The sequence below is a fragment of the Schistocerca americana genome, unplaced genomic scaffold (assembly GCF_021461395.2).
Source record: "Schistocerca americana isolate TAMUIC-IGC-003095 unplaced genomic scaffold, iqSchAmer2.1 HiC_scaffold_16, whole genome shotgun sequence".
Taxonomy (NCBI): domain Eukaryota; kingdom Metazoa; phylum Arthropoda; class Insecta; order Orthoptera; family Acrididae; genus Schistocerca; species Schistocerca americana.
Window position 1 is genome coordinate 4704915 of NW_025725687.1, and position 10886 is coordinate 4715800.

Genomic DNA, 10886 nt, shown 5'->3' on the forward strand with positions numbered 1-10886 from the left:
CAATAAGATGGTCCAAGGGATACAGTAAACATGAAGTGAAGCATCGGAATCTAAAACTGGACTCACAGGAAAGGTTCAAATCATAGAAAGTTAGAGCTTCAGTCCTCTTGTATTTATGTCGGCATTGTGCCCTGTGTATTAAATTCGAATGCAATTTCTGTTTTTGATCACCAATAAGAAGGTCCAAGGTATACAGTAAACCCGAACTGAAGCATCGGAATCTAAAACTCAACTCACAGGAGAGGTTCAAATCATAGAAAGTTAGAGTGTCAGTCCTCTTGTACTTAAGTCGGCATTGTGCCTTTTGTATTAAATTCGGATGCTATTTCTGTGTTTCATCGTCAATAAGAAGGTCCAAGGGATACAGTAAACCTAAAGTGAAGCATGGGAATCTAAAACTGGACTTACAGGACAGGTTCAAATCATAGAAAGTTGGAGTGTCAGTCCTCTTGCACTTAAGTCGTCATTGTGCATTTTGTATTAAATTCGGATGCAAATGCTGTGCTTCATCGTCAATGAGAAGGTCCAAGGGATACAGTAAACCAAAAGTGAAGCATTGGAGTGTAAAACTGGACTCACAGGAGAGGTTCAAATCATAGAAAGTTAGAGTGTCAGTCCTCTTGTACTTAAGTCGTCATTGTGCATTTTGTATTAAATTCGGATGCAATTTCTGTGTATCATCGTCAATAAGAAGGTCCCAGGTATACAGTAAACCTGAAGTGAAGCATCGGAATTTGAAACTACACTCACAGGAGATGTTCAAATCATAGAAAGCAAGAGTGTCAGTCCTCTTGTACTTAAGTTTTCATTGTGCCTTTTGTATTAAATTCGGACGCAATTTCTGTGTTTCATCGTCAATAAGAAGGTCCAAGGTATACAGTAAACCTGAAGTGAAGCATTGGAGTCTAAAACTGGACTCACAGGAGAGGTTCAAATCATAGATAGTTAGAGTGTCAGTCCTCTTCCAACTTCCGTCGGCATTGTGCCTTTTGTAATAAATTCGGATGGATTTTCTGTGTTTCATTGTCAATAAGAAGGTCCAAGGTTTACAGTAAACCTGAAGTGAAGCATCGGAATCTAAATCTGGACTCACAGGAGAGGTTTAAATCAAAGAAAGTTAGAGTGTCTGTCCTCTTGTACTTAATTCGGCATTGTGCCTTTTGTATTAAATTCGGATGCAATTTCTATGTTTCATCGTCAATAAGAAGGTCCAAGAGATACAGTAAACCGGAAGTGAAGCATCGGAATCTAAAACTGCACCCGCAGGAGAGGTTTAAATCAAAGAAAGTTAGAGTGTCTGTCTTCTTGTACTTAAGTCGGAATTGTGCCTTTTGTATTAAATTCGAATGCAATTTCCGTGTTTCATCGTCAATAAGAAGGTACAAGGTATACAGCAAACCTGAAGTGAAGCATCAGAATCTAAAACGCAACTCACAGGAGAGGTTCAAATCATAGACAGTTATAGTGTCAGTCCTCTTGTACTTAAGTTGATATTGTGCCTTTTGTATTAAATTCGGATGCAATTTCTGTGTTTCATCGTCGATAAGAAGGTCCAGGGGATAAAGTAAACCTGAAGTGCAGCATCGGAATCTAAAACTGGACTAACAGGTGAGGTTCAAATCATAGAAAGTTAGAGTGTCAGTCCTCTTGTACTTAAGTCGGAATTGTGCCTTTTGTATTAAATTCGGATGCAATTTCTGTGTTTCATCGTCAATTAGAAGGTCTGAGGTATACAGTAAACCTGAAGTGAAGCATCGGAATCTAAAAGTGGAATCACAGGGGAGGTTCAATTCATAGAAAGTTAGAGTGTCAGTCCTATTGTACTTAAGTCGGCATTGTGCCTTTTGTATTAAATTCGGATGCAAATCCTGTGTTTCATCGTCAACAAGAAGGTCCACGGTATACAGTAAACCTAAAGTGAAGCATCGGAATCTAAAACTGGTCACACAGGAGAGGTTCAAATCATAGAGAGTTAGAGTGTCAGTCCTCTTGTACTTAAGTCTGCATTGTGCCTTTTGTATTAAATTCGGATGCAATTTCTGTGTTTCAATGTCAATAAGAACGTCTAAGGTATACAGTAAACCTGAAGTGAAGCATCAGAATCTATTACTGGACTCACAGGAGATGTTTAAATCAAAGAAAGTTAGAGTGTCTGTCCTCTTGTACTTAAGTCGGCTTTGTGCCATTTGTATTAAATTCGAATGCAATTTCTGTGTTTCATCGTCAATAAGAAGGTCCAAGTGATACAGTAAACCTGAAGTGAAGCATCGGAATCTAAAACTGGACTCACAGGAGAGGTTTAAATCAAAGATACTTAAAGTGTCTGTCCTCTTGAACTTAAGTCGGCATTGTGCCTATTGTATTAAATTCGGATGCAATTTGTGTGTTTCATCGTCAATAAGATGGTCCAAGGGATACAGTAAACCTGAAGTGAAGCATCGGAATCTAAAACTGGACGCACAGGAAAGGTTCAAATCATAGAAAGTTAGAGCTTCAGTCCTCTTGTATTTAAGTCGGCATTGTGCCCTGTGTATTAAATTCGAATGCGATTTCTGTTTTTGATCACCAATAAGAAGGTCCAAGGTATACAGTAAAACCGAACTGAAGCATCGGAATCTAAAACTCAACTCACAGGAGAGGTTCAAATCATTGAAAGTTAGAGTGTCAGTCCTCTTGTACTTAAGTCGGCATTGTGCCTTTTGTATTGAATACGGATGCAATTTGTGTGTTTCATCGTCATTAAGAAGGTCTTAGGTATACTGTAAACCTGAAGTGAAGATTGGAATCTAAAACTGTTCTCACAGGAGAGGTTCCAATCATAGAAAGTTAGAGTGTCAGTCCTGTTGTACTTAAGTCGGCATTGTGCCTTTTGTATTAAATTCGGATGCAATTTCTATGATTCATCGGCAATAAGAAGGTCCAAGGGATACAGTAAACCAGAAGTGAAGCATCGGAATCTAATACTGGACTCACAGGAGAGGTTTAAATCAAAGAAAGTTAGAGTGTCTGTCCTCTTGTACTTAAGTCGGCTTTGTGCCATTTGTATTAAATTCGAATGCAATTTCTGTGTTTCATCGTCACTAAGAAGGTCCAAGGTATACAGTAAACCTGAAGTGAAGCATGGGAATCTGAAACTGGACTCATAGGAGAAGTTCAAATCATAGAAAATTAGAGTGTCAGTCCTCTTGTACTTAAGTCGACATTATGCCTTTTGAATTAAATTCGGATGCAATTTCTGTGTTTCATCGTCAATAAGAAGGTCTTAGGTATATTGTAAACCTGAAGTGAAGCATCAGAATCTAAAACTGGACTCACAGGAGAGGTTCAAATCATAGAAAGTTAGAGTGTCAGTCCTCTTGTATTTAAGTCGGCATTGTGCCTTTTGTATTAGATTCGGATGCAATTTCCGTGTTTCATCGTCAATAAGAAGGTCCAAGGGATACAGTAAACCTGAAGTGAAGCATCGGAATCTAAAACTGGACTCACAGGAGAGGTTCAAATCATAGAAAGTTATAGTGTCAGTAATCTTGTACTTAGGTCTGCATTGTGCCTTTTGTATTAAATTCGGATGCAATTTCTGTGTTTCAACGTCAATAAGAAGGTCCAAGGAATACTGTAAACCTGAAGTGAAGCATCAGAATCCAAAACTGGACTCACAGGAGAGGTTCAAATCATAGAAAGTTAGTGTATCAGTCCTCTTGTACTTAAGTCGGCATTGTGCCTTTAGTATTAAATTCGGATGCTATTTCTATGATTCATCGTCAATACGAATGTCCAAGGGATACAGTAAACCTGAAGAGGAACATCGGAATCTAAAACTGGACTCACAGGAGAGGTTCAAATCATAGAAAGTTAGAGTGTCAGTCCTCTTGTACTTAAGTCGGCATTGTGCCTTTTGTAATTAATTCGGATGCAATTTCTGTGTTTCATCGTCAATAAGAAGGTCCAAGGGATACATTAAAAATTGAAGTGAAGCATCGGAATCTAAAACTGGACTCACAGGAGAGGTTTAAATCAAAGGAAGTAAGAGTGTCAGTCCTCTTGCACTTAAGTCGGCATTGTGCCTTCTGTAATAAATTCGGATGCAATTTCTGTGTTTCATCGGCAATAAGAAGGTCCAAGGTATACAGAAAACCTGAAGTAAAGCATCGGAACTTAAAACTGGACTCACAGGAGAGGTTTAAATCAAAGAAAGTGAGAGTGTCAGTCCTCTTGTACTTAAGTCGGCATTGTGCGTTTGTATTAAATTCGGATGCAATTACTGTGTGTGATAAGCAAAATGATTGTCCAAGGTATACAGCAAACCTGAAGTGAATCATCGGAATCTAAAACTCAACTCACAGGAGAGGTTTAAATCAAAGAAAGTTAGAGTGTCTGTCCTCTTGTACTTAAGTCGGCATTGTGCCTTTTGTATTAAATTCGGATGCAATTTCTGTGTTTCATCGTCAATAAGATGGTCCGAGGGATACAGTTAACCTGAAGTGAAGCATCGGAATCTAAATCTGGACTGACAGGAGAGGTCCAAATCATAGAAAGTTAGAGTGTCAGTCCTCCTCTACTTACGTCGGCATTGTGCCTTTTGTATTAAATTCGGTTGGAATTTCTGTGTTTCATTGTCAATAAGAAGGACCAAGGTATACAGTAAACCTAAAGTGAAGCATCGGAACCTAAAACTGGACTCACAGGAGAGGTTTAAATCAAAGAAAGTTAGAGTGTCTGTCCTCTTGTACTTGAGTCGGCATTGTGCCTTTTGTAGTAATTTCGGATACAATTTCTATGTTCCATCGTCAGTAAGAGGGTCCAAGGGATACAGTAAACCAGAAGTGAAGCTTCGGAATCTAAAACTGGACTCACAGGAGAGGTTTAAATCAAAGAAAGTTAGAGTGTCTGTCCTCCTGTACTTAAGTCGGCATTGTGCAATTTGTATTAAATTCGAATGCAATTTCTGTGTTTCATCGTCAATAAAAAGGTCCAAGGTATACAGTAATGAAGTGAAGCATCGGAATCTGAAACTGGACTCACAGGAGAAGTTCAAATCATAGAAAGTTAGAGTGTCAGTCCTCTTGTACTTAAGTCCAAGGGATACATTAAACCTGAAGTGAAGCATCGGAATCTAAAACTGGACTCACAGGAGAGGTTCATATCATAGAAGGTTAGAGTGTCAGTCCTCTTCTACTTACGTCGGCATTGTGCCTTTTGTATTGAATTCGGATGGAATTTCTGTGTTTCATTGTCAATAAGAAGGTCCAAGGTATACAGTAAACCTAAAGTGAAGCATCGGAACCTAAAACAGGACTCACAGGAGAGGTTTAAAACAAAGAAAGTGAGAGGGTCTGTCCTCTTGTACTTAAGTTGGCATTGTGATTTTTGTATTAAATTCGGATGCAATTTCTATGTTTCATCGTCAATAAGAAGGTTCAAGGGATACAGTAAACCGGAAGTGAAGCATCGGAATCTAAAACTGGACTCACAGTAGAGGTTTAAATCAAAGAAAGTTAGAGTGTCTGTCCTCCTGTACTTAAGTCGTCATTGCGCCATTAGTATTAAATTCGAATTCAATTTCTGTGTTCATCGTCAATATAAAGGTCCAAGGTATACGGTAAACCTTAAGTGAAGCATTGGAATCTGAAACTGGACTCACAGTAGAAGTTCAAATCATAGAAAGTTAGAGTTACAGTCCTCTTGTACTTAAGTCGCCATTTTGCCTTTTGTATTAAATTCGGATGCAATTTCTGTGTTTCATCGTCAATGAGAAGGTCTTAGGTATACAATAAACCTGAAGTGAAGCATCGGAATCTAAAACTGGACTCACAGGAGAGGTTCAAATCATAGAAAGTTAGAGTGTCAGTCCTCTTGTATTTAAGTCGGCATTGCGCCTTTTGTATTAAATTCCGATGCAATTTCTATGTTTCATCTTCAATAAGGAAGTCCAAGGTATACAGGAAAAACTGAAGAAAAGCATCGGAATCTCAAACTGGACTCACAGGAGAGGTTCACATGATAGAAATTTAGAGTGTCAGTCCTCTTGTACTTAAGTCGGCATTGTGCTTTTGTATTAAATTCGGATGCAATTTCTGTGTTTCATCGTCAATAAGATGGTCCAAGGGATACAGTTAACCTGAAGTGAAGCATCGGAATCTAAAACTGGACTCAAAGGAGAGGATCAAATCATAGAAAGTGAGAGTGTCAGTCCTCTTGTACTTAAGTCGGCATTGTGCCTTTTGTATTAAATTCGGAAGCAATTTCTGTGTTTGATAATCAAAAAGATTGTCCAAGGTATACAGTAAACCTGAAGTGAATCATCGGAATCTAAAACTAAACTCACAGGAGAGGTTCAAAACATAGAAATTTATAGTGTCAGTCCTCTTGTACTTAAGTCGGCATTGTGCCTTTTGTATTAAATTCGGATGCAATTTCTGTGTTTCATCGTCAATAAGAAGGTCCAAGGGATACAGTAAACCAGAAGTGAAGCATCGGAATCTTAAACTGGACTCAAAGGAGAGGTTAAAATCACAGAAAGTTAGAGTGTCCGTCGTCTTGTACTTAAGTCGGCATTGTGCCTTTTGTATTAGATTTGTATGCGATTTCTATGTTTCATCTTCAATAAGGAGGTCCAAGGTATAGAGTAAAACTGAAGAAAAGCATCGGAATCCAAAACTGGACACACAGGAGAGGTTCACATCATAGAGAGTGTCAGTCCTCTTGTACTTAAGTCGGCATTGTGCCTTTTGTATTAAATGCGGATGCAATTTCAGTGTTTCATCGTCAATAAGATGGTCCAAGGGATACAGTTAACCTTAAGTAAAGCATCGGAATCTAAAACTGGACTCACCGGAGAGGTTCAAATCATAGAAAGTTAGAGTGTCAGTCCTATTCTACTTACGTCGGCATTGTGCCTTTTGTATTAAATTCGGATGGAATTTATGTGTTTCATTGTCAATAAGAAGGTCCAAGGTATACAGTAGACCTAAAGTGAAACATCGGAACCTAAAACTGGACCCACAGGAGAAGTTCAAATCATAGAAAGTTAGAGTGTCAGTCCTATTGTACTTAAGTCGGCATTGTACGTTTTATATTAAATTCGGAAGCAATTTCTGTGTTTCACCGTCAATAAGAAGGTCTTAGGTATACTGTAAACCTGAAGTGAAGCATCGGAATCTAAAACTGGACTCACAGGAGAGGTTTAAATCATAGAAACTTAGAGTGTCTGTCCTCTTGAACTTAAGTCGGCATTGTGCCTATTGTATTAAATTCGGATGCAGTTTCTGTGTTTCATCGTCAATAAGATGGTCCAAGGGATACAGTAAACCTGAAGTGAAGCATCGGAACCTAAAACTGGACTCACAGGAGAGGTTAAAATCATAGAAAGTGAGAGTGTCAGTCCTCTTGTACTTAAGTCGGCATTGTGCCTTTCGTATTAAATTCGGATGCAAATTCTGCGTTTGATCATCAATAAGAAGGTCCAAGGTATACAGTAAACCTGAAGTGAAGCATCGGAAACTAAAACTCCACTCACAGGAGTGATTCAAATCATAGAAAGTTATAGAGTCAGTCCTCTTGTACTTAAGTCGGCATTGTGCCTTTTGTATTAAATTCGGATGCAATTTCTGTGTATCATCGTCAATAAGAAGGTCCAAGGTATACAGTAAACCTGAAGTGAAGCATCGGAATCTAAAACTGGACTCACAGGAGAGGTTCAAATCACAGAAAGTTAGAGTGTCAGTACTTTTGCACTTAAGTCAACATTGTGCCCATTGTATTATATTCGGATGCAATTTCTGTGTTTCATCGTAAGTAAGAAGGTCCAAGGTATACAGTAAACCTGATGTGAAGCATCGGAAACTAAAACTGGACTCACAGGAGAGGTTCAAATCATAGAAAGTCAGAGTGTCAGTCCTCTTGTACTTATGTCGGCATTGTGCCTTTTGTATTACATTCGGATGCAATTTGTGTGTTTCATCGTCAATAAGATGGTCCAAGGGATACAGTAAACCTGAAGTGAAGCATCGGAATCTAAAACTGGACTCACAGGAGAGGTTCAAATCACAGAAAGTTAGAGTGTCAGTACTTTTGCACTTAAGTCAACATTGTGCCTTTTGTATTATATTCGGATGCAATTTCTGTGTTTCATCGTAAGTAAGAAGGTCCAAGGTATACAGTAAACCTGAAGTGAAGCATCGGAAACTAAAACTGGACTCACAGGAGAGGTTCAAATCATAGAAAGTCAGAGTGTCAGTCCTCTTGTACTTATGTCGGCATTGTGCCTTTTGTATTACATTCGGATGCAATTTGTGTGTTTCATCGTCAATAATAAGGTCCAAGGTATACAGTAATCCTGAAGTGAAGCATCGGAATCTGAAACTGGAATCACAGGAGAGTTTCAAATCAAAGAAAGTTAGAGTGTCAGTCCTCTAGTACTTAATTCTGCATTGTGCCTTTTGTATTAAATTCGGATGCAATTTCTGTGTTTCATCGTCAATAAGAAGGTCCAAGGTATACAGTTAACCTGAAGGGAAGCTTCGGAATGTAGTACTGGACTCACAGGAGAGGTTCAAATCATACAAAGTTAAAGTGTCAGTCCTCTTTTACTTAAGTCTGCATTGTGATTTTTGTATTAAATTCGGATGCAATTTCTATGTTTCATCGTCAATAAGAAGGTCCACGGGATACAGTAAACCTGAAGTGAAGCATCGGAATCTAAAACTGGACTCACAGGAGAGGTTCAAAGTCGGCATTGTGCCTTTTGTATTATATTCGGATGCAATTTCTGTGCTTCATCGTCAATAAGAAGGTCCAAGGGATACAGTAAACCAAAAGTGAAGCATTGGAGTCTAAAACTGGACTCACAGGAGAGGTTCAAATCAGAGAAAGTTAGAGTGTCAGTCCTTTTGTACTTAAGTCGTCATTGTGCATTTTGTATTAAATTCGGATGCCATTTCTGTGTATCATCGTCAATAAGAAGGTCCAAGGTATATAGTAAACCCGAAGTGAAGCATCGGAATTTGAAACTACACTCACAGGAGATGTTCAAATCATAGAAAGTAAGAGCGTCAGTCCTCTTGTACTTAAGTCTTCATTGTGCCTTTTATATTAAATTCGGACGCAATTTCTGTGTTTCATCGTCAATAAGAAGGTCCAAGGTATACAGTAAACCTGAAGTGAAGCATTGGAGTCTAACACTGGACTCACAGGAGAGGTTCAAATCATAGATAGTTAGAGTGTCAGTCCTCTTCCAACTTCCGTCGGCATTGTGCCTTTTGTAATAAATTCGGATGGATTTTCTGTGTTTCATTGTCAATAAGAAGGTCCAAGGTTTACAGTAAAACTGAAGTGAAGCATCGGAATCTAAAACTGGACTCACAGGAGAGGTTTAAATCAAAGAAAGTTAGAGTGTCTGTCCTCTTGTACTTAATTCGGCATTGTGCCTTTTGTATTAAATTCGGATGCAATTTCTATGTTTCATCGTCAATAAGAAGGTCCAAGAGATACAGTAAACCGGAAGTGAAACATAGGAATCTAAAACTGCACTCACAGGAGACGTTTAAATCAAAGAAAGTTAGAGTGTCTGTCCTCTTGTACTTAAGTCGGAATTGTGCCTTTTGTATTAAATTCGAATGCAATTTCCGTGTTTCGTCGTCAATAAGAAGGTCCAAGGTATACAGTAAACCTGAAGTGAAGCATCAGAATCTAAAACGCAAATCACAGGAGAGGTTCAAATCATAGATAGTTATAGTGTCAGTCCTCTTGTACTTAAGTTGATATTGTGCCTTTTGTATTAAATTCGGATGCAATTTCTGTGTTTCATCGTCAATAAGAAGGTCCAGGGGATAAAGTAAACCTGAAGTGCAGCATCGGAATCTAAAACTGGACTCACAGGAGAGGTTCAAATCATAGAATGTTAGAGTGTCAGTCCTCTTGTACTTAAGTCGGCATTGTGCCTTTTGTATTATATTCGGATGCAATTTCTGTGTTTCATCGTCAACAAGAAGGTCCAAGGTATACCGTAAACCTGAAGTGAAGCATCGGAATCTAAAACTGGTCACACAGGAGAGGTTCAAATCATAGAGACTTAGAGTGTCAGTCCTCTTGTACTTAAGTCGGCATTGTGCCTTTTGTATTAAATTCGGATGCAATTTCTATGTTTCATCGTCAATAAGAAGGTCCAAGGGGTACAGTAAACCGAGAGTGAAGCATCGGAATCTAAAACTGCACTCACAGGAGAGGTTTAAATCAAAGAAAGTTAGAGTGTCTGTCCTCTTGCACTTAAGTCGGCATTGTGCCTTTTGTATTGAATTCGGATGCAATTTCTGTGTTTCATCGTAAGTAAGAAGGTCCAAGGTATACAGTAAACCTGAAGTGAAGCATCGGAATCTAAAACTGGACTCACAGGAAAGGTTCAAATCATAGGAAGTTAGAGCTTCAGTCCTCTTGTACTTAAGTCGGCATTGTGCCCTGTGTATTAAATTCGGATGCAATTTCTGTGTTTCATCGTCAATAAGAAGGTCCAAGGTATACAGTAATCCTGAAGTGAAGCATCGGAATCTGAAACTGGAATCACAGGAGAGTTTCAAATCAAAGAAAGTTAGAGTGTCAGTCCTCTAGTACTTAATTCTGCATTGTGCCTTTTGTATTAAATTCGGATGCAATTTCTGTGTTTCATCGTCAATAAGAAGGTCCAAGGTATACAGTTAACCTGAAGCGAAGCTTCGGAATGTAGTACTGGACTCACAGGAGAGGTTCAAATCATACAAAGTTAAAGTGTCAGTCCTCTTTTACTTAAGTCTGCATTGTGATTTTTGTATTAAATTCGGATGCAATTTCTATGTTTCATCGTCAATAAGAAGGTCCACGGGATACAGTAAACCTGAAGTGAAGCATCGGAATCT